Source organism: Triticum aestivum, chromosome 5B (assembly GCF_018294505.1).
Source record: "Triticum aestivum cultivar Chinese Spring chromosome 5B, IWGSC CS RefSeq v2.1, whole genome shotgun sequence".
NCBI lineage: Eukaryota > Viridiplantae > Streptophyta > Magnoliopsida > Poales > Poaceae > Triticum > Triticum aestivum.
Window position 1 is genome coordinate 469,264,115 of NC_057807.1, and position 20,267 is coordinate 469,284,381.

Genomic DNA, 20,267 nt, shown 5'->3' on the forward strand with positions numbered 1-20,267 from the left:
TTGGTTTGGCCTACTAGATTGATCTTTCTTGCAATAGGAGAAGTGCTTAGCTTTGGGTTCAATCATGCGGTGTCCTTTCCCAGTGATAGCAGGGGCAGCAAGGCACGTATTGTATTGTTGCCATCGAGGATAAAAAGATGGGGTTTATATCATATTGCATGAGTTTATCCCTCTACATCATGTCATCTTTCTTAATGCGTTACTCTGTTCTTTATGAACTTAATACTCTAGATGCATGCTGGATAGCGGTCGATGTGTGGAGTAATAGTAGTAGATGCAGGCAGGAGTCGGTCTACTTGTCATGGTCGTGATGCCTATATACATGATCATGCCTAGATAATTTTTGATTGTTCCATGCTATTATATTACCCCTTTTGGATGTTTATGGGCTTTATTTTACACATTTATATCATTTTTGGGACTAACCTACTAATCGGAGGCCCAGCCCGTATTGCTGTCTTTTTTGCCTATTTCAGTATTTCGAAGAAAAAGAATATCAAACGGAGTCCAAACGGAATGAAACCTTCGGGAGCGTGATTTTTTGAACGAACGTGATCCATAGGACTTGGGGTGCAAGCCAAGAAGCAGCCGAGGTGGCCACGAAGGTGGAGGGCGCGCCCCCTATCTCGTGGGCCCCTCGGGCGGCCACCGACCTACTTCTTCCTCCTATATATACCCACGTACCCCAAAAACATCCAGGGAGCCAACGCAAAACAATTTCCACCGCCGTAACCTTCTATATTCGCGAGATCCCATCTTGGAGCCTTCGCCGGTGCTCCGCCGGAGGAGGAATCGACCATGGAGGGCTTCTACATCAACACCATAGCCCCACCGATGAGTTGTGAGTAGTTTACCACAGACCTTCGGGTCCATAGTTATTAGCTAGATGGCTTCTTCTCTCTTTTTGGATCTCAATACCATGTTCTCCCCGTCTCTTGTGGAGATCTATTCGATGTAACTCTTTTTGCGGTGTGTTTGTCGAGATCCGATGAATTGTGGGTTTATGATCAAGTTTATCTATGAGAAATATTTGAATCTCCTCTGAATTCTCTTATGTATGATTGAGTTATCTTTGCAAGTCTCTTCAAATTATTAGTTTGGTTTGGCCTACTAGATTGATCGTTCTTGCAATGGGAGAAGTGCCTAGATTTGGGTTCAATCTTGTGGTGTCCTTACCCAGTGACAATAAGGGTTGCAAGGCACGTATTGTGTTGTTGCCATCGAGGATAAAAAGGTGGGGTTTATATCATATTGCATGAGTTTATCCCTCTACATCATGTCATCTTTCTTAATGCATTACTCTGTTCTTATGAACTTAATACTCTAGAGGCATGCTGGATAGCGGTCGATGTGTGGAGTAATAGTAGTAGATGCAGGCAGGAGTCAGTCTACTTGTCAGGGACGTGATGCCTATATACATGATCATGCCTAGATAATCTCATAATTTTTCACTTTTCTATCAATTGCTCGACAGTAATTTGTTCACCCACCGTAATACTTATCCTATCTTGAGAGAAGCCACTAGTGAAACCTATGGCCCCCGGGTCTATCTTTTATCATATAAGCTTTCCATCTACTTTTATTTGCATCTTTACTTTTCCAATCTATATTATAAAATACCTAAAATATATTTATCTTATCATACTATCTCTATCAGATCTCACTTCCGCAACTGGCCATGAAGGGATTGAAAACCACTTTATTGCGTTGGTTGCGAGTTCTTTGTTTGTTTGTGTAGGTGCGTGGGACTTTTGAGGAGCCTCCTACTGGATTGATACCTTGGTTCTCAAAAACTGAGGGAAATACTTACACTACTATTGCCGCATCACCCTTTCCTCTTCAAGGAAAACCAACGCAAGCTCAAGACGTAGCATACTACCGTGTGCACCTACGGTACTACCGCAAGGGAGTGCGGTACTACCGTGGGGGCCTGCGGTACTACCGCTTCTAAGAGTAGTACTACCGCATGCCTCAGAACAGCAACACTAGGAATCCTTCTCTTTGCAAAATATGAAGAAAACGGAGGATGCTCCAAAGCGCAAAGGGAAAGGCGGTGCAAAGGGAGTAAACATGTACGTGATGATTCCACCCGAAGCTTTCCAACGCGGACCCCCTCTTAATAGTACGTCTTTCCTACGACTCCAATCCACTGAAAAGAAACGTAGAAAAAATGTCGTCTTCAATAGTCTTCGAGGGGTAACAAACCGTCTCGTGCCTAGTGACGAAGCGTCTGAAATACTCAAGGCACACGATTAGTCCGCAAAAGCATTGTCATCAATCACCAAAACACCTAAGGGATAAATATTCCCTTACAATCGTGTTGATTCACTTGATATATGTTTTGGCACTCAACTCGCGGATTCCCGAGGTGACATTGGGATAATCTATGCATAGGGATTGATGTACGTTCTTGTCTTTGTTTCTCTGGTAGAAATCTTGGGGCACTCCTTGAGGTTCTTTGTGTTGGATTGAGTATTATGAATCTGAATTTGCTTTGGTGTTATTTTAATACGAACTCTTGATAGATCGATCGAAAAGAATAGCTACAAACAACTTCTTCTTATATTCTCTGCTAGATAAGAACTTTGAAGTGATTCTTCGTTGCACGTTGAGGGATGGTTATGTGATCCAATTATATTAGAATTGTTCAGCGAAAGTACGGACCCTAGGCCTTGTTTCTAAGGATTGCAATACCGTTTTCATGCCCATTTACTATTGGTTACCTTGCTGTTTTTATAATTTCAGATTACAAAAATCAATATCTACTATCCATACTACACTTATTTTACCATCTCTTCGCCGAACTAGTGCACCTATACAATTTGCCATTGTATTGGGTGTGTTGGGGACACAAGAAACTTTTTATTATTTGGTTGCAGGGTTGTTTGAGAGAGACCATCTTCATCCTACACCTCCAATGGATTGATAAACCTTAGATCATCCACTTGAGGGAAAATTGCTACTGTCCTACAAAACTCTACGCTTGGAGGCCCAACACAAGTCTACAAGAACAAGGTGCATAGTAGACATCAGTGACACGAGTGGGGAAGCTATGGACCGAGTAGAGGTCGCGGTGGCGCGAGCGGGGGCAGCTCCGACATGAGCAGGGGTCGTGGCGGCCCGAGCAGGGGCACCAGGGCCACGCTGCAGAAGCCCTCACCCTCAGCCCTGGAGGACGAGCTCCAGTGGCTCCGACAATGCGCCGGGAGAGGGCTACCGCTATGTCTTGAGCTTGCGTTGGTTTTCCTCGAGAGGAGAGGGTGATGCAGCAATAGTAGCGTAAGTGTTTCCCTCAGTTTTTGAGAACCAAGGTATCAATCCAGTAGGAGGCTCCTCAAAAGTCCCACACACCTACACAAACAAACTGAGAACTCGCAACCAACGCGATAAAGGGGTTGTCAATCCCTTCACGGCCACTTGCGAAAGTAGGAGGCTCCTCAATAGTAGCATGATCATGTATATAGGCATCACGTCCATAACAAGTAGACCGACTCCTGCCTGCATCTACTACTATTACTCCACACATCGACCGACTCCTGCCTGCATCTAGAGTATTAAGTTCATAAGAACAGAGTAACGTATTAAGCAAGATGAGATGATGTAGAGGGATAAACTCGGGCAATATGATATAAACCCCATCTTTGTTATCCTCGATGGCAACAATACAATACGTGCCTTGCAACCCTTTCTGTCACTGGGTAAGGACACCGCAAGATTGAACCCAAAGCTAAGCACTTCTCCCATGGTAAGAAAGATCAATCTAGTAGGCCAAACCAAACTGATAATTCGAAGAGACTTGCAAAGATAACTCAATCATACATAAAAGAATTCAGAGAAGATTCAAATATTATTCATAGATAAACTTGATCATAAACCCACAATTCATCGGATCTCGACAAACACACCGCAAAAAGAGTTTACATCGAATAAATCTCCACAAGAGAGGGGCAGAACATTATATTGAGATCCAAAAAGAGAGAATAAGCCATCTAGCTAATAACTATGGACCCGTAGGTCTGGGGTAAACTACTCACAACTCATCGGAGGGGCAAGGATGTTGATGTAGAGGCCCTCCATGGTCGATTCCCCCTCCGGCAGAACGCCGGCGAAGGCTCCATGATGGGATCTCGCGGATACAGAAGGTTACGGTGGTGGAAATTGTGTTTCATCTTCTCCCTGGATGTTTTCGGGGTACGTAGGTATATATAGGAGGAAGAAGTACGTCGGTGGATGCCAGAGGGGCCCACGAGACAGGGGGCGTGCCCTACAGGGGGGGGCTCCTATCTCGTGGGAGCCTCGGCTGCTTCTAAAAATCACGCTTCCGAAGGTTTCATTCCGTTTGGACTCCGTTTGATATTCCTTTTCTTCGAAATACTGAAATAGGCCAAAAAACAGCAATACAGGCTGGGCCTCCGGTTAGTAGGTTTGTCCCAAAAATGATATAAATGTGTAAAATAAAGCCCATAAACATCCAAAAGGGGTAATATAATAGCACGGAACAATCAAAAATTATAGATACGTTGGAGACGTATCAGCTACCTAAAGGAAATATGCCCTAGAGGCAATAATAAAGTTCTTGTTTATATTTCCTTATATCATGATAAATGTTTATTATTCATGCTAGAATTGTATTAACCGGAAACTTAGTACATGTATGAATACATAGACAAACAGTGTCACTAGTATGCCTCTACTTGACTAGCTCGTTGATCAAAGATGGTTAAAGTTTCCTAGCCATTGACATGAGTTGTTGATACATCTCCAACGTATCTACTTTTCCAAACACTTTTGCCCTTGTTTTGGACTCTAACTTGCATGATTTGAATGAAACTAACCCGGACTGACGCTGTTTTCAGCGGAACTGCCATGATGTTGTTTTATGTGTAGAAAATAAAAGTTCTCGGAATGTCCTGAAAATCCACGGCGGCACTTTTTGGAAAATATAAAAAATATTGGCGAAAGAATCAAGACCAGGGGGCCCACACCCTGCCCACGAGGGTGGGGGCGCGCCCTCCCCCCTAGGCGCGCCCCCTGTCTCGTGGGCCCCCTGAGGCTCCGCCGACCTCAACTCCAACTCCATATATTCCGTCTCGCGGAGAAAAAAATCAGAGAGAAAGTTTCATCGCGTTTTACGATACGGAGCCACGCCAAGCCCTAATCTCTCTCAGGAGGGCTGATCTGGAGTCCGTTCGGGGCTCCGGAGAGGGGGATTCATCATCGTCGTCGTCATCATCAACCATCCTCCATCACCAATTTCATGATGCTCATCGCCGTGCGTGAGTAATTCCATCATAGGCTTGCTGGACGGTGATGGGTTGGATGAGATTTACCATGTAATCAAGTTAGTTTTGTTAGGGTTTGATCCCTACTATCCACTATGTTCTGAGATTGATGTTGCTATGACTTTGCTATGCTTAATGCTTGTCACTAGGGCCCGAGTGCCATGATTTCAGATCTGAACCTATTATGTTTTCATGAATATATGTGTGTTCTTGATCCTATCTTGCAAGTCTATAGTCACCTATTATGTGTTATGATCCGACAACCCCGAAGTGACAATAATCGGGATACTTCTCGGTGATGACCATAGTTTGAGGAGTTCATGTATTCACTATGTGCTAATGCTTTGTTCCGGTTCTCTATTAAAAGGAGGCCTTAATATCCCTTAGTTTCCACTAGGACCCCGCTGCCATGGGAGGGTAGGACAAAAGATGTCATGCAAGTTCTTTACCATAAGCACGTATGACTATTTATGAAATACATGCCTACATTACATTGATGAACTGGAGCTAGTTCTATGTCACCCTATGTTATAGCTATTACACGAGGAATCGCATCCAACATAATTATCCATCACTGATCCATTTCCTATGAGCTTTTCACATATTGTTCTCCGCTTATTTACTTTTCCGTTGTTATTGTTACAATCACTACAAAACCCAAAAACATTACTTTTGCTACCGTTACCTTTACTATCATACTACTTTGCTACTAAATACTTTGCTACAGATACTAAGTTATCCAGGTGTGGTTGAATTGACAACTCAACTGCTAATACTCAATAATATTCTTTGGCTCCCCTTGTGTCGAATATATAAATTTGGGTTGAATACTTTACCCTCGAAACCTGCTGCGATCGCCTACACTTGTGGGTTATCAAGACTAATTTCTGGCGCCGTTGCCGGGGAGCATAGCTCTATTCTTTGAGTCACTTGGGATTTATATCTGTTGATCACTATGAAGAACTTGAAAGACGACAGAACTACAATTTTTCCCTCAACTACGAGGGGAGGTAAGGAACTGCCATCTAGCTCTGCACTAGATTCTCCTTGTGTTTTGAGTAAGCTTGCGACACCTAAACCTGCTACTGCTATGAACTCTGATATGTCGCATGTTATTGATGATGCCACTTCTGCTATGCATGATACTTATGATGAAACTACTTCTGTGCGTGATACTACTTTGCCATTAGGTGAATTTCTTGATGAACAACTTGCTAGGGCTAGAAAGAACGAAATTATTGAAGATGCTATTATTGATGATAGTGATGATGAAATTTCTCCCAGTGATTATGAATTGCCTGTTGTTCCTGAGGGTTATGTTATGAATGAAGAAGTTGCTAGAGCTATCTTTGCTTGCAATGGTAGATATGATCTTAAGAAATTATTAGCTAAATGGAAGTAGCAGTCTCTTAATGCTAGAATGAAACCCGACCCTGCTTTTGCTACTTCACCTATCTGTGTTACTGATAAGGATTATGAATTCTATGTTGATCCTGAGATTATTACTTTAGTTGAATCTGATCCTTTTTATGGCCTTGAATCTGAAACTGTTGTGGCACATCTTACCAAGTTGAATGATATAGCTAGCATGTTTACTCATGATGATAAATCTTGCTATTATTATATCCTTAAGATATTTCCGTTCTCGTTAAAGGGTGATGCTAAGACTTGGTATAATTCTCTTGATCCTGGTTGTGTGTGTAGTCCCCTGGATATGATTTATTACTTTTCTGCTAAATATTTACCTGCTCATAAGAAACAAGCTGCGCCTTGCGGGAAATATATAATTTTGTGAAAATCAAAGAAGAGAGTCTCCCACAAGCTTGGGGGAGGCTTCTTCGATTACTTAATGCTTTGCCTGATCATCCTCTTAAGAAAAATGAAATACTTGATATCTTTTATAATGGACTAGCAGATGATTCCAAGGAATACTTGGATAGTTCTGTTGGCTGTGTTTTCAGGGAAAGAATAGTCGACGGAGCTGAATTACTATTGAATAATATGTTGACTAATGAAAATAATTGGACTCTTCCTAAGCCAATCCCTGAGGCAATTCCTGAACCAATTGAGCCAACTCCTGAGCCTATTCCTAAACCCACTCCGAAGAAGAGAGGTGTTTTATTTCTCAGTCCTGAAGATATGCAAGAGGCAAAGAAATCAATGAAAGAAAAAGGTATTAAAGCTGAAGATGTTAAGAATTTACCACCTATTGAAGAAATACATGGTCTTAATATACCGCCTATTGAAGAACTGCATTTTCTTGATAACCTGACACAGGTAGTAAAGGTAAATTCTCTCTATAGATATGATAGAGTTGAAATCCCCTCTACTAAATTTCATAGCCCATGCTTAGATGAATTTGATGACTTTATGGCTAGGCAAGAAAGTTTTAATGCTTATGTTGGTAGAGAGTTAAAGAATAATGCTTTCGAGATAGGACGCGTGAGCGATAATATGGCTAGAGTTAAAGGTGAACTCAAACTCATTAGCAAATATGCTTCTATGGTTGCTACTCAAGCTGAGCAAGTACTTAAAGCTCAAAATGATTCGCTTGATAAATTAAATATTAAAAATGACTTTTGTTATAGCGGCTACTAGAACTGGTAGAATGACTTAGGAACCTTTGTATCCTAAAGGCCACCCTAAGAGAATCGAGCAAGATTCTCAGAGAAACAATTTAGAGGCACCTAGTCCTTCTAAAAAGAAGAAAAAGAAAGACGATAGAACTTTGCATGCTTCTAGTGAACCTACTGTAGACACACCTGAGAATCCCAATGATATTTCTATCTCTGATGCTGAAACACAATCAAGTGATGAACATGAACCTAGTGATAATGTCAATGATAATGTTCATGTTGATGCTCAACCTAGCAAAAACAATGATGTAGAGATTGAACCTGCTGTTGATCTTGATAACCCACAATCAAAGAATCAACATTATGATAAGAGAGATTTTGTTGCTAGGAAGCACGGTAGAGAAAGAGAACCATGGGTTCAGAAACCCATGCCCTTTCCTCCTAAACCATCCAAGACAAAGGATGATGAGGATTTTGAGCGCTTTGCTGAAATGATTAGACCTATTTTCTTATGTATGCGCTTAACTGATATGCTCAAAGTAAATCCTTATGCTAAATATATGAAGGATATCATTACAAATAAAAGAAAGATACCGGAAGCTGAAATTTCCACCATGCTTGCTAATTACACTTTTAAGGGTGGAATACCAAAGAAACTTGGAGATCCGGGTGTACCAACTATACCATGCTCCATTAAAAGAAATTATGTTAGAACTGCTTTATGTGATCTTGGAGCCGGTGTTAGTGTTATGCCTCTCTCTTTATATCGTAGACTTGAATTGAATAAGTTGACACCTACTGAAATATCTTTGCAAATGGCTGATAAATCAACTGCTATACCTGTCGGTATTTGTGAGGATGTGCCTGTTGTGGTTGCAAATGTCACTATCTTAACGGACTTTGTTATTCTTGATATTCCCGAGGACGATAGTATGTCGATTATCCTTGGTAGACCTTTTTGAATACTGCAGGGGCTGTTATTGATTGCAACAAAGGCAATGTCACTTTTCATGTTAATGGTAATGAGCATACGGTACACTTTCCGAGGAAACAATCTCAAGTTCATAGCATCAATTCTATTGGAAAAGTTCCAACTATCATTATTGGAGATTTTGAATTTCCTCTCCCTACTGTCAAGAAAAAGTATGATATTCTTATTGTTGGGGATTTCATATCCCCGTTGAGGTAACTTAGTGTTATTCGAAATTTCTCCGGTTCCATGTTATTCGGAATGAGTTTGTTAACTAGACTTGATCAACCTTGTTAGTGGATTCATTTTGATGATCATGAGATGGATGAAACTAGAAGGCACAACCTTCTGTAACCTCTTTTTACTTTTTGTTATTTAGAATAAATAAAGTAAAAATAGTATTATCTGTCTGTTTTCTGAATTATCCGTGCAATAAAAAATATCCTGAAAATAAAAGTGCTCCAAATGCCCTGCAAATTTAGTATGATTTTTATGGAATATTTGAGGATTTTAGGCACTGAAATCACTATAGAAGGGGCAAGCACCAGGCCACGAGAGTGGAGGGTGCGCCCACCCTCCCTGGGCGCGCCCCCTGTCTCGTGGGCCCCTGGTGGCCCCCCTCCACTTATGCCAGCACCCACACACTCCATCTTCTTCCCAAAAAAATCCCCATCCAGCTCAAGCATGAGTTCTAGCTCATTTTGCTGCGATTTTTGATCTCCTTGCTCAAAGCTCCATTCACAAAACTGCTTTGGGAGATTGTTGCTTGGTATGTGACTCCTCCATTGGTCCAATTAGTTTTTGTTCTAGTGATTTATTCATTGCAAAATTTTGCTGCATAGGTGACCATGTTCTTGAGCTTGCATATTGAATTTATGAGGTCCCAAGCAATTCTAATGCATGATATAGGCTCTAGGCACTTGTAGGAGTAGTTGCTACCAATCTTGTTTAGTTTTATTCACTTTTATTTTGAAGTTACTAAAGTTTTAGAATTTTTTCAGAAAAAGAATTATGTCTAGGAGAATGTACCAAGGTGGTTCCTCGGTAAAGAAAGGACCCAGGATTGCTATACGTGAGCAAGATGTTGAATTACCGAGGGACGCTGATGTGCGAGCTTGTGAGTGGCCATCCGATGATTTTATGGTCGAAGCAGGCTATAAGGAGGAATTTGACGCGTATGTGTGTAATGCTGAGCTGGAGGACTTCTTACAAGATAAGTGTCATCAGTACTATCAATTGACAGATTCCTTTGTGCGGAGGTTTAAATATAACTGTACGCGTAATTCTCCTAGTGTCCTATTTGATATTTATGATACATCTTATACCATGGACTTAGAGGATTTTACAACTGCTTGCGAACTTCCGCAGTGGGGTAATATTAATGATCCTCACAAATCTGAATTTAGAGACTTCCTTGCTAGTATTACTGTGGGAGAATCTAGGGACATAGCACAAGCTACCATAGGGAGCATTCATTTTCCTGCTATACATTATTTTGCTCTCTTCATTGGTAGATGCATTAATGGTAAAGACGAAGCATGTCATATGTGTGTCCCTGATCTTTGTGTCCTCAAGAGTGCTGTGTTAGGTTATAAAGGTTATAACTTGGGGGCAATAGTTGCACATAGGTTGCAGAATAATGGTAGAGCTGGAGATTTATTTGGAGGAATTAATGCAACCCGTGTGGCTAATTATCTTGGTATAGCCCCACGAGAGGGGGATGTGATGATACCTCCTGCTTATTTAGATTATGACGCTATGGTCAATCATCATTTTCTTAGGAGGAATGAACAATTCCTCCATTATCGATTAATCTATGACAGACGCAACATCGTCCATGTTACTCTTCCTGCTCCTCTCCTTTTTGATTATCAGGCAAAAGGAAGATATGTTGTTATCAGGGAGGAAGCAGCTGAACACGAGGGGAGAGCGGAGGCAACTCGCCAACATGCCACAGCTCAGGAGGCGGTTGTTGTTGCATCTCAGTACGACCCCAGTTACAACTAGGATATCAGCCAGGCGGTCCTTGGTATTAGACCAACTTAGGCCAAAAGCCTAAGCTTGGGGGAGTACGTATTTCTCACCGACTTTACATTCATATTCACACACTAGTCGTCGGTGCTCATACTCTTTCATTGTATTATCCATGTTAGGTTAATTTCTTTTTCTCGCTTTCTTCTTGTGTGTTTGATTAAACCTTGAGAAAAACCAAAAAAATTAGTTAGTTTAATTTCCATGCTTGTAGTACAATTAAAATGTAAACCCAAAAATATTTCTCGTTCTTCTTCTTATTTGTTGGGAGCTTTCCCGTGTAAATAGTTTTCTATTCTTTTCTTTCCTTTGGGGGTCGAGAAGACCAAATTGAAAATGCTTAGTGGCTCTCATATGCATGATTGTTTATTTAACTTAGAACACATATTACTTTTTCTTCTCTCTTGAGTTGAATGCTTGCAGATTCCAGCTTAGTCCAATGCACGTGCACTATTATTATTATACACATCGTTCGGTCGTGTAAGTGAAAGGCAATAATGACGATATATGATGGACTTATTGAGATAAGAAAAGCTGGTATGAACTCGACTTCTCTTGTTTTTGTAAATATGATGAGTTCATCATTTCTGATTCAGCTTATTATGAAGTAAACATATTTGCAATGACATTTAGAGATTATAGTTGCTTGTGCCATGCTTGATTAGCTATGAGTTATAATGGTTTACCTTGCGCGCCAACATGCTATTAGAATGATTATGATGTGGTATGATGGGATGGTATCCTCCTTTGAATGAATTGAGTGACTCGACTTGGCACATGTTCACGCATGTAGTTGAACAAATCAACATAGCCTTCATGATATTTATGTTCATGGTAGATTATATCCTACTCATGCTTGTACTCGGTGTGAATTAATTTTAATGCATGTTTATGACTGTTGTCGCTCTCTCAGTTGGTCGCTTCCCAGTCTTTTGCTAGCCTTCACCTGTACTAAGCGGGAATACTGCTTGTGCATCCAAACTCCTTAAACCCCAAAGTTGTTCCATATGAGTCCACTATACCTTCCTATATGCGGTATTTACCTGCCGTTCCAAGTAAATTTGTATGTGCCAAACTCCAAACCTTCAAATGAAATTCTGTTTTGTATGCTCGAGCAGCTCATGTTTCAACTAGGGCTGCCTATATCTTCCATGCTAGGTGGGTTATTCTCAAGAGGAGTGGACTCCGCTCCTCATTCACGAGAAAGGGCCGGTAACCGGGATGCCCAGTCCCATGATCCAAAAAGATCAAAGCAAATCAAAATAATTAAACAAAACTCCCCCAGGGCTGTTGTTAGTTGGAGGCACTCGTTGTTTCGAGCAAGCCATGGATTGATGCTTGTTGGTGGTTGGGGGAGTATAAACCTTTACCATTCTGTTTGGGAACTGCCTATAATGCATGTAGTATGGAAGATACAGCCATCTCATAGTTGTTGCGTTGACAGCAAAAGTATGCCGCTCAAAATGTTATTCAATCTCTATTTTAAAATCGAGCTCTGGCACCTCTACAAATCCCTGCTTCCCTCTGCGAAGGGCCTATCTATTTACTTTTATGTTGAGTCATCACCCTTCTTATTAAAAGCACCCGCTGGAGAGCACACTGTCATTTGCATTCATTACTATTGGTTTATATTGGGTATGACTTGACTGGATCTCTTTTACCATGAATTACAATGTTTAGTCAGTCCTTGATCTTTAAAGGTGCTCTGCATTTATGTTTTGCGGTCTCAGAAAGGGCTAGCGAGATACCATTTTGTTATATCATGTTATGATTGTTTTGAGAAAGTGTTGTCATCCGAGTTTTATTATTATGGCTCGCTAGCTGATTATGCTATTGATATGAGTAATTGTGAGACCTAAGTGTTATTGTGAGTATGGTTAGTTCATAATATTTGCTGAAACCTGAATGCTGGCTTTGCATGTTTACAACAACAAGAGCAAACAGAGTTTGTAAAAGTTTTTCTTTATCACTTTCAGTTTATCAACTGAATTGCTTGAGGACAAGCAAAGGTTTAAGCTTGGGGGAGTTGATACGTCTCCAACGTATCTACTTTTCCAAACACTTTTGCCCTTGTTTTGGACTCTAACTTGCATGATTTGAATGAAACTAACCCGGACTGACGCTGTTTTCAGCAGAACTGCCATGATGTTGTTTTATGTGTAGAAAACAAAAGTTCTCGGAATGTCCTGAAAATCCACGGAGGCACTTTTTGGAAAATATAAAAAATACTGGCGAAAGAATCAAGACCAGGGGGCCCACACCCTGTCCACGAGGGTGGGGGCGCGCCCTCCCCCTGGGCGCGCCCCCTGTCTCGTGGGCCCCCTGAGGCTCCACCGACCTCAACTCCAACTCCATATATTCCGTCTCGGGGAGAAAAAAATCAGAGAGAAAGTTTCATCGCGTTTTACGATACGGAGCCGCCGCCAAGCCCTAATCTCTCTCGGGAGGGCTGATCTGGAGTCCGTTCGGGGCTCCGGAGAGGGGGATTCGTCGCCGTCGTCATCATCAACCATCCTCCATCACCAATTTCATGATGCTCACCGCCGTGCGTGAGTAATTCCATCGTAGGCTTGCTGGACGGTGATGGGTTGGATGAGATTTACCATGTAATCAAGTTAGTTTTGTTAGGGTTTGATCCCTAGTATCCACTATGTTCTGAGATTGATGTTGCTATGACTTTGCTATGCTTAATGCTTGTCACTAGGGCCCGAGTGCCATGATTTCAGATCTGAACCTATTATGTTTTCATGAATATATGTGTGTTCTTGATCCTATCTTGCAAGTCTATAGTCACCTATTATGTGTTATGATCCGACAACCCCGAAGTGACAATAATCGGGATACTTCTCGGTGATGACCATAGTTTGAGGACTTCATGTATTCACTATGTGCTAATGCTTTGTTCTGGTTCTCTATTAAAAGGAGGCCTTAATATCCCTTAGTTTCCACTAGGACCCCGCTGCCACGGGAGGGTAGGACAAAAGATGTCATGCAAGTTCTTTTCCATAAGCACGTATGACTATTTACGGAATACATGCCTACATTACATTGATGAACTGGAGCTAGTTCTATGTCACTCTATTTTATAGCTATTACATGAGGAATCGCATCCGACATAATTATCCATCACTGATCCGTTGCCTATGAGCTTTTCACATATTGTTCTTTGCTTATTTACTTTTCTGTTGCTATTGTTACAATCACTACAAAACCCAAAAACATTACTTTTGCTACCGTTACCTTTACTATTGATACGTCCATTTTGCATCATGCTTTTATATCAATATTTATTGCATTATGGGCTGTTATTTCACGTTATGTCACAATACTTATGGCTATTCTCTCTTATTTTACATGGTTTACATGAAAAGGGAGAATGCCGGCAGCTGGAATTCTGGGCTGGAAAAGGAGCAAATATTGGAGGCCTATTCTGCGCAACTCCAAAAGTCCTGAAACTCCATGGAATATCTTAAAATAAATAAAGAAAAATCATCGCCAAAGATGAAGACCAGGGGGCCCACACCCTGCTCACGAGGGTGGCCCCCCCTGGGGCGCGCCCCACTACCTCATGGGCCCCCTGGTGGCTCTCCGACGCCCATCTCCTATATGAAGTCTTTCGATGAGGAAAAAATAGAAGGCAACCTTTCGGGACGAAACTTCGCCGCCACGAGGCGGAACCTTGGCGGAACCAATCTAGGGCTCCGGCAGAGCTGTTCTGCCGGGGACACTTCCCTTCGGGAGGGGAAAATCATCACCATCGTCATCACCAACGCGACTCTCATTGGGAGAGGGCAATCTCCGTCAACATCTTCACCAGCACCATCTCATCTCCAAACCCTAATTCATCTCTTGTATCCAATTCTTGTCTCCAAGTCCGGGATTAGTGTTAGTAGGTTGCTAGTAGTGTTGATTACTCCTTGTAGTTGATGCTAGTTGGTTTATTTGGTGGAAGATCATATGTTCAGATCCTTTATGCACATTACTACCCCTCTAATTATGAACATGAATACGCTTTGTGAGTAGTTACGTTTGTTCCTGAGGACAAGGGAGAAGTGTTGCTATTAGTAGTCATGTGAATTTGGTATTCGTTCGATATTTTGATAAGATGTATGTTGTCTAACCTCTAGTGGTGTTATGTGAACGTCGACTACATAACACTTCACCATTATTTGGGCCTAGAGGAAGGCATTGGGAAGTAATAAGTAGATGATGGGTTGCTAGAGTGACAGAAGCTTAAACCCTAGTTTATGCGTTGCTTCGTAAGGGGCTGATTTGGATCCATATGTTTCATGCTATGGTTAGGTTTACCTTAATACTTTTGTTGTAGTTGAGGACGCTTGCAATAGAGGTTAATCATAAGTGGGATGCTTGTTCAAGTAAGAACAGCACCCAAGCACCATTCCACCCACATATCAAATTATCAAAGTACCGAACGTGAATCATATGAGCGTGATGAAAACTAGCTTGACAATATTCCCATGTGTCCTCAGGAGCGCTTTTCCTATTATAAGAGTTTGTCCAGGCTTGTCCTTTGCTACAAAAAGGATTGGGCCACTTTGCTGCACTTTATTTACTTTTGTTACTTGTTGCTCATTACAATTTATCTTATCTCAAAACTATCTGTTACCACTTATTTCAGTACTTGCAGAGAATACCTTGCTGAAAACCGCTTATCATTTCCTTCTGCTCCTCGTTGGGTTCGACACTCTTACTTATTGAAAGGACTACGATAGATCCCCTATACTTGTGGGTCATCAAGACTCTTTTCTGGCGCCGTTGCCGGGGAGTGAAGCGCCTTTGGTAGGTGGAATTTGGTAAGGAAAAATTTATTTAGTTTGCTGAAATTTTCTGTCACTTGTTACTATGGAAAGTAATTCTCTGAGGGGCTTGTTCGGGGTATCTTCACCCCGTCCTTTAGAGCAAAGAGTTTCTCCTCAACCTACTCAACCTACTCAACCTATTGAAAATGAAACTCTTTTTGAGATTCCTTCAGGTATGATGGAAAAACTGCTAGCTAACACTTTTACAGGAGATGGAACAAAGCATCCTGATGAACATCTACGCTATGTGGATGACGTTTGTGGACTATTTAAGCTTGTAGGTATACCCGATGATGTTGTTAAGAAGAAGGCCTTCCCTTTATCTTTGAAGGGAGACGCATTGACATGGTACAGGCTATGTGATGATATGAGATCATGGAACTATAAAAGATTGAAATTGGAATTTCATCAAAAGTATTACCCTATGCATCTTGTTCATCGTGATCGTAATTATATATATAACTTTTTGCCTCGTGAAGGAGAAAGCATCGCTCAAGTTTGGGGGAGGCTTAAATCAATGTTATATTCATGCCCCAATCATGAGCTCCCAAGAGAAGTAATTATGCAAAGTTTTTATGCTTGGCTTTCTGATAACAATCGCACCATGCTCGATACTTCTTGTGCTGGCTCTTTTATGATGAAGACTATTGAATTCAGATGGAATTTATTGGATAGAATTAAACGCAACTCTGAAGATTGGGACCTCGACGATGGTAAGGAGTCAGGTATGCCACCTAGTTTGATTGTGTTAAATCTTTTATGGATACCGATATTTTCCGTAAGTTTAGCACTAAATATGGACTTGACTCTGAGATAGTAGCTTCTTTCTGTGAATCCTTTGCTACTTATGTTGATCTCCCCAAGGAGAAGTGGTTTAAATATCATCCTCCCATAGAAGTAAAAGTAGCTACACCTGTTAAAGTTGAAGAAAAGACTGTCACTTATAATGATCCTATTGTTCCCACTTCTTATTTTGTGAAACCGCCTTTCCCTGTTAGAATGAAGGATCATGCTAAAGCTTCAACTGTTGTTCGTAAAAGCAATATTAGAACTTATACACCTCCTGAGCAAGTCAAAGTAGAGCCCAATGTTGCAATTGTTAAAGATCTCTTGTCTGATAATATCGATGGGCATGTTATTCAATTCCAGGGTGAAACTACTAGAATTGCTAAACCTTGTGCTAGAGATAAACATAGACCTGTGGTAGGCGTGCATGTTATTTCTGCTAAAATAGGAGATCATTGTTATCATGGCTTATGTGATATGGGTGCTAGTGCTAGTGTAATACCCATTGACCTATACAAAGAAATTATGCATGATATTGCACCAGCTGAGTTAGAAGATATTGATGTTACAATTAAACTTGCCAATAGAGATACTATTTCACCAGTGGGAATTGTTAGAGATGTTGAAGTCTTGTGTGGAAAACCAAATATCCTGCTGATTTTCTTGTTCTTGGTTCTCCACAAGATAGCTTTTGTCCCATTATATTTGGTAGACCCTTCTTGAATACTGTTAATGCTAGATAGACTGCGAAAAGAATGTTGTTACTATTGACTTGGACGATATGGTTCATGAGTTTAATTTCTCTAAATTTAGTAAACAACATCGCGAGGAAGAATCGCCTAGTAAGGATGAAATTATTGGTCTTGCTTCTATTGCCGTACCTCCTAGTGATCCTTTAGAACAATATTTGCTAGACCATGAAAATGATATGTTCATGAATGAGAGAAGAGAAATAGATGAAGTATTCTTTAAACAGGAACCTATTATGCAACACAATTTGCCTGTTGAAATCCTAGGGGATCCCCCTCCACCCAAGGGTGATCCCGTGTTTGAGCTTAAACCATTGCCTGATAATCTTAAATATGCTTATCTTGGTGAAAAGAAAATATATCCTGTTATTATTAGTGCTAACCTTTCAGAGCATGAAGAAGAAAGATTATTGAAAACTCTGAAGAAGCACCGTGCTGCTATTGGATATACACTTGATGATCTTAAGGGCATTAGTCCCACTCTATGTCAACATAAAATAAATTTGGAAGCGGATGCCAAACCAGTTTGTGATCCTCAACGATGCTTAAATCCTAAAATGAAAGAAGTGGTAAGAAAAGAAATACTCAAGCCTCTGAAGGCAGGTATAATTTATCCCGTTGCTGATAGTCAGTGGGTAAGTCCTGTCCATTGTGTCCCTAAGAAGGGAGGTATTATTGTTCTCCCTAATGATAAAGATGAATTGATTCTGCAAAGAATTATCATAGGCTATAGGATGGTAATTGATTTCCGCAAATTAAATAAGGCTACTAAGAAAGATCATTATCCCTTACCTTTTATCAATCAAATGCTAGAAAGATTATGCAAACATACACATTATTGCTTTCTAGATGGTTATTCTGGTTTCTCTCAAATACCTGTGTCGGCTAAAGATCAATCAAAGACTAATTTTACATGCCCTTTCGGTACTTTTGCTTATAGACGTATGCCTTTTGGTTTATGTAATGCACCTGCTACCTTTCAAAGATGCATGATGGCTATATTCTCTGATTTTTGCGAAAAAATTTGTGAGGTTTTCATGGACGATTTTTTCGTCTATGGTTCCTCTTTTGATGACTGCTTGAGCAATTTTGCTCAAGTTTGGCAGAGATGTGAAGAAACTAATCTTGTCTTGAATTGGGAAAAATGCCACTTTATGGTTAATGAAGGCATTGTCTTGGGGCACAAAGTTTTTGAAAGAGGTATTGAAGTTGATAAAGCTAAAGTTGATGCTATTGAAAAGATGCCATGTCCCAAGGACATCAAAGGTATAAGAAGTTTCCTTGGTCACGCCGGATTCTATAGGAGGTTCATTAAGGACTTCTCAAAAAATTCTCGGCCTCTGACTAATTTATTACAAAAAGATGTACCATTTGTCTTTGATGATGATTGCATAGAAGCATTTGAAATACTTAAGAAAGCATTAGTCTTTGCACCTGTTGTTCAGCCACCTGATTGGAATTTACCTTTTGAAATTATGTGTGATGCTAGTGATTATGATGTAGGTGTTGTTCTAGGGCGAAGAGTTGATAAGAAATTAAATGTTATCCATTATGCTAGTAAGACTCTAGACAGTGCCCAAAGAAATTATGCTACTACCGAAAAGGAACTTTTAGCAGTTGTGTTTGCTTGTGATAAGTTTAGACCTTATATTGTTGATTCTAAAGTAACTATTCACACTGATCGTGCTGCTATTAAATATCTTATGGAAAAGAAGGATGCAAAACCTAGACTCATTAGATGGGTTCTCTTGCTACAACAATTTGATTTGCATATTGTTGATAGAAAGGGAGCTGAGAACCCCGTCGCAGATAACTTATCTAGGTTAGAGAATGTTCTTGATGACCCACTACCTATTGATGATAGCTTCCCCGATGAGCAATTAAATGTCATAAGCACTTCTCGTAGCACTCCTTGGTATGCTGATTATGCCAATTATATTGTCGCTAAATTTATACCACCTAGCTTCACATACCAACATAAGAAAAAGTTTTTCTATGATCTTCGACATTACTTTTGGATGACCCACATCTTTATAAAGAAGGAGTAGATGGTGTTGTTAGACGTTGTGTACCTGAGCATGAACAGGAACAGATCCTACGCAAGTGTCACTCCGAAGCTTATGGAGGACACCACGCTGGAGATAGAACTGCACATAAGGTATTGTAATCCGGTTTTTATTGGCCTACTCTCTTCAAGGATGCCCGTAAGTTTGTTTTATCCTGCGATGAATGTCAAAGAATTGGTAATATTAGTAGACGTCAAGAAATGCCTGTAAATTATTCACTTGTTATTGAACCATTTGATGTTTGGGGCTTTGATTATATGGGACCTTTTCCTGCCTCTAATGGATATACACATATTTTAGTTGCTGTTGATTACATTACTAAGTGGGTAGAAGCTATTCCAACTAGTAGTGTTGATCATAACACCTCTATTAAAATGCTTGAAGAAGTTATTTTTCCGAGGTTTGGAGTTCCTAGATATCTTATGACTGATGGTGGTTCACATTTTATTCATGGTGCTTTCTGTAAAATGCTTGCTAAATATGATGTCAATCATAGAATTGCATCTCCATATCACCCGCAGTCTAGTGGTCAAGTAGAATTGAGCAATAGAGAGCTCAAATTGATTTTACAAAAGACTGTTAATAGGTCTAGAAAGAATTGGTCCAGGAAACTGGATGACGCATTATGGGCCTATAGAACTGCATATAAGAATCCTATGGGTATGTCTCCATATAAAATGGTTTATGGAAAAGCCTGTCACTTACCTCTCGAACTAGAACATAAGGCATATTGGGCTATTAAAGAGCTCAACTAAAATTTCAAACTTTCCGGTGAGAAGAGGTTATTTGACATTAGCTCCCTTGATGAATGGAGAACCCAAGCTTATGAAAATGCCAAGTTGTTTAAAGAAAAAATTAAAAGATGGCATGACAAAAGGATACAAAAGCGTGAGTTTAATGTAGGTGATTATGTATTGCTATACAACTCTCGTTTAAGATTTTTTGCAGGAAAACTTCTCTCCAAATGGGAAGGTCCCTACGTTATCG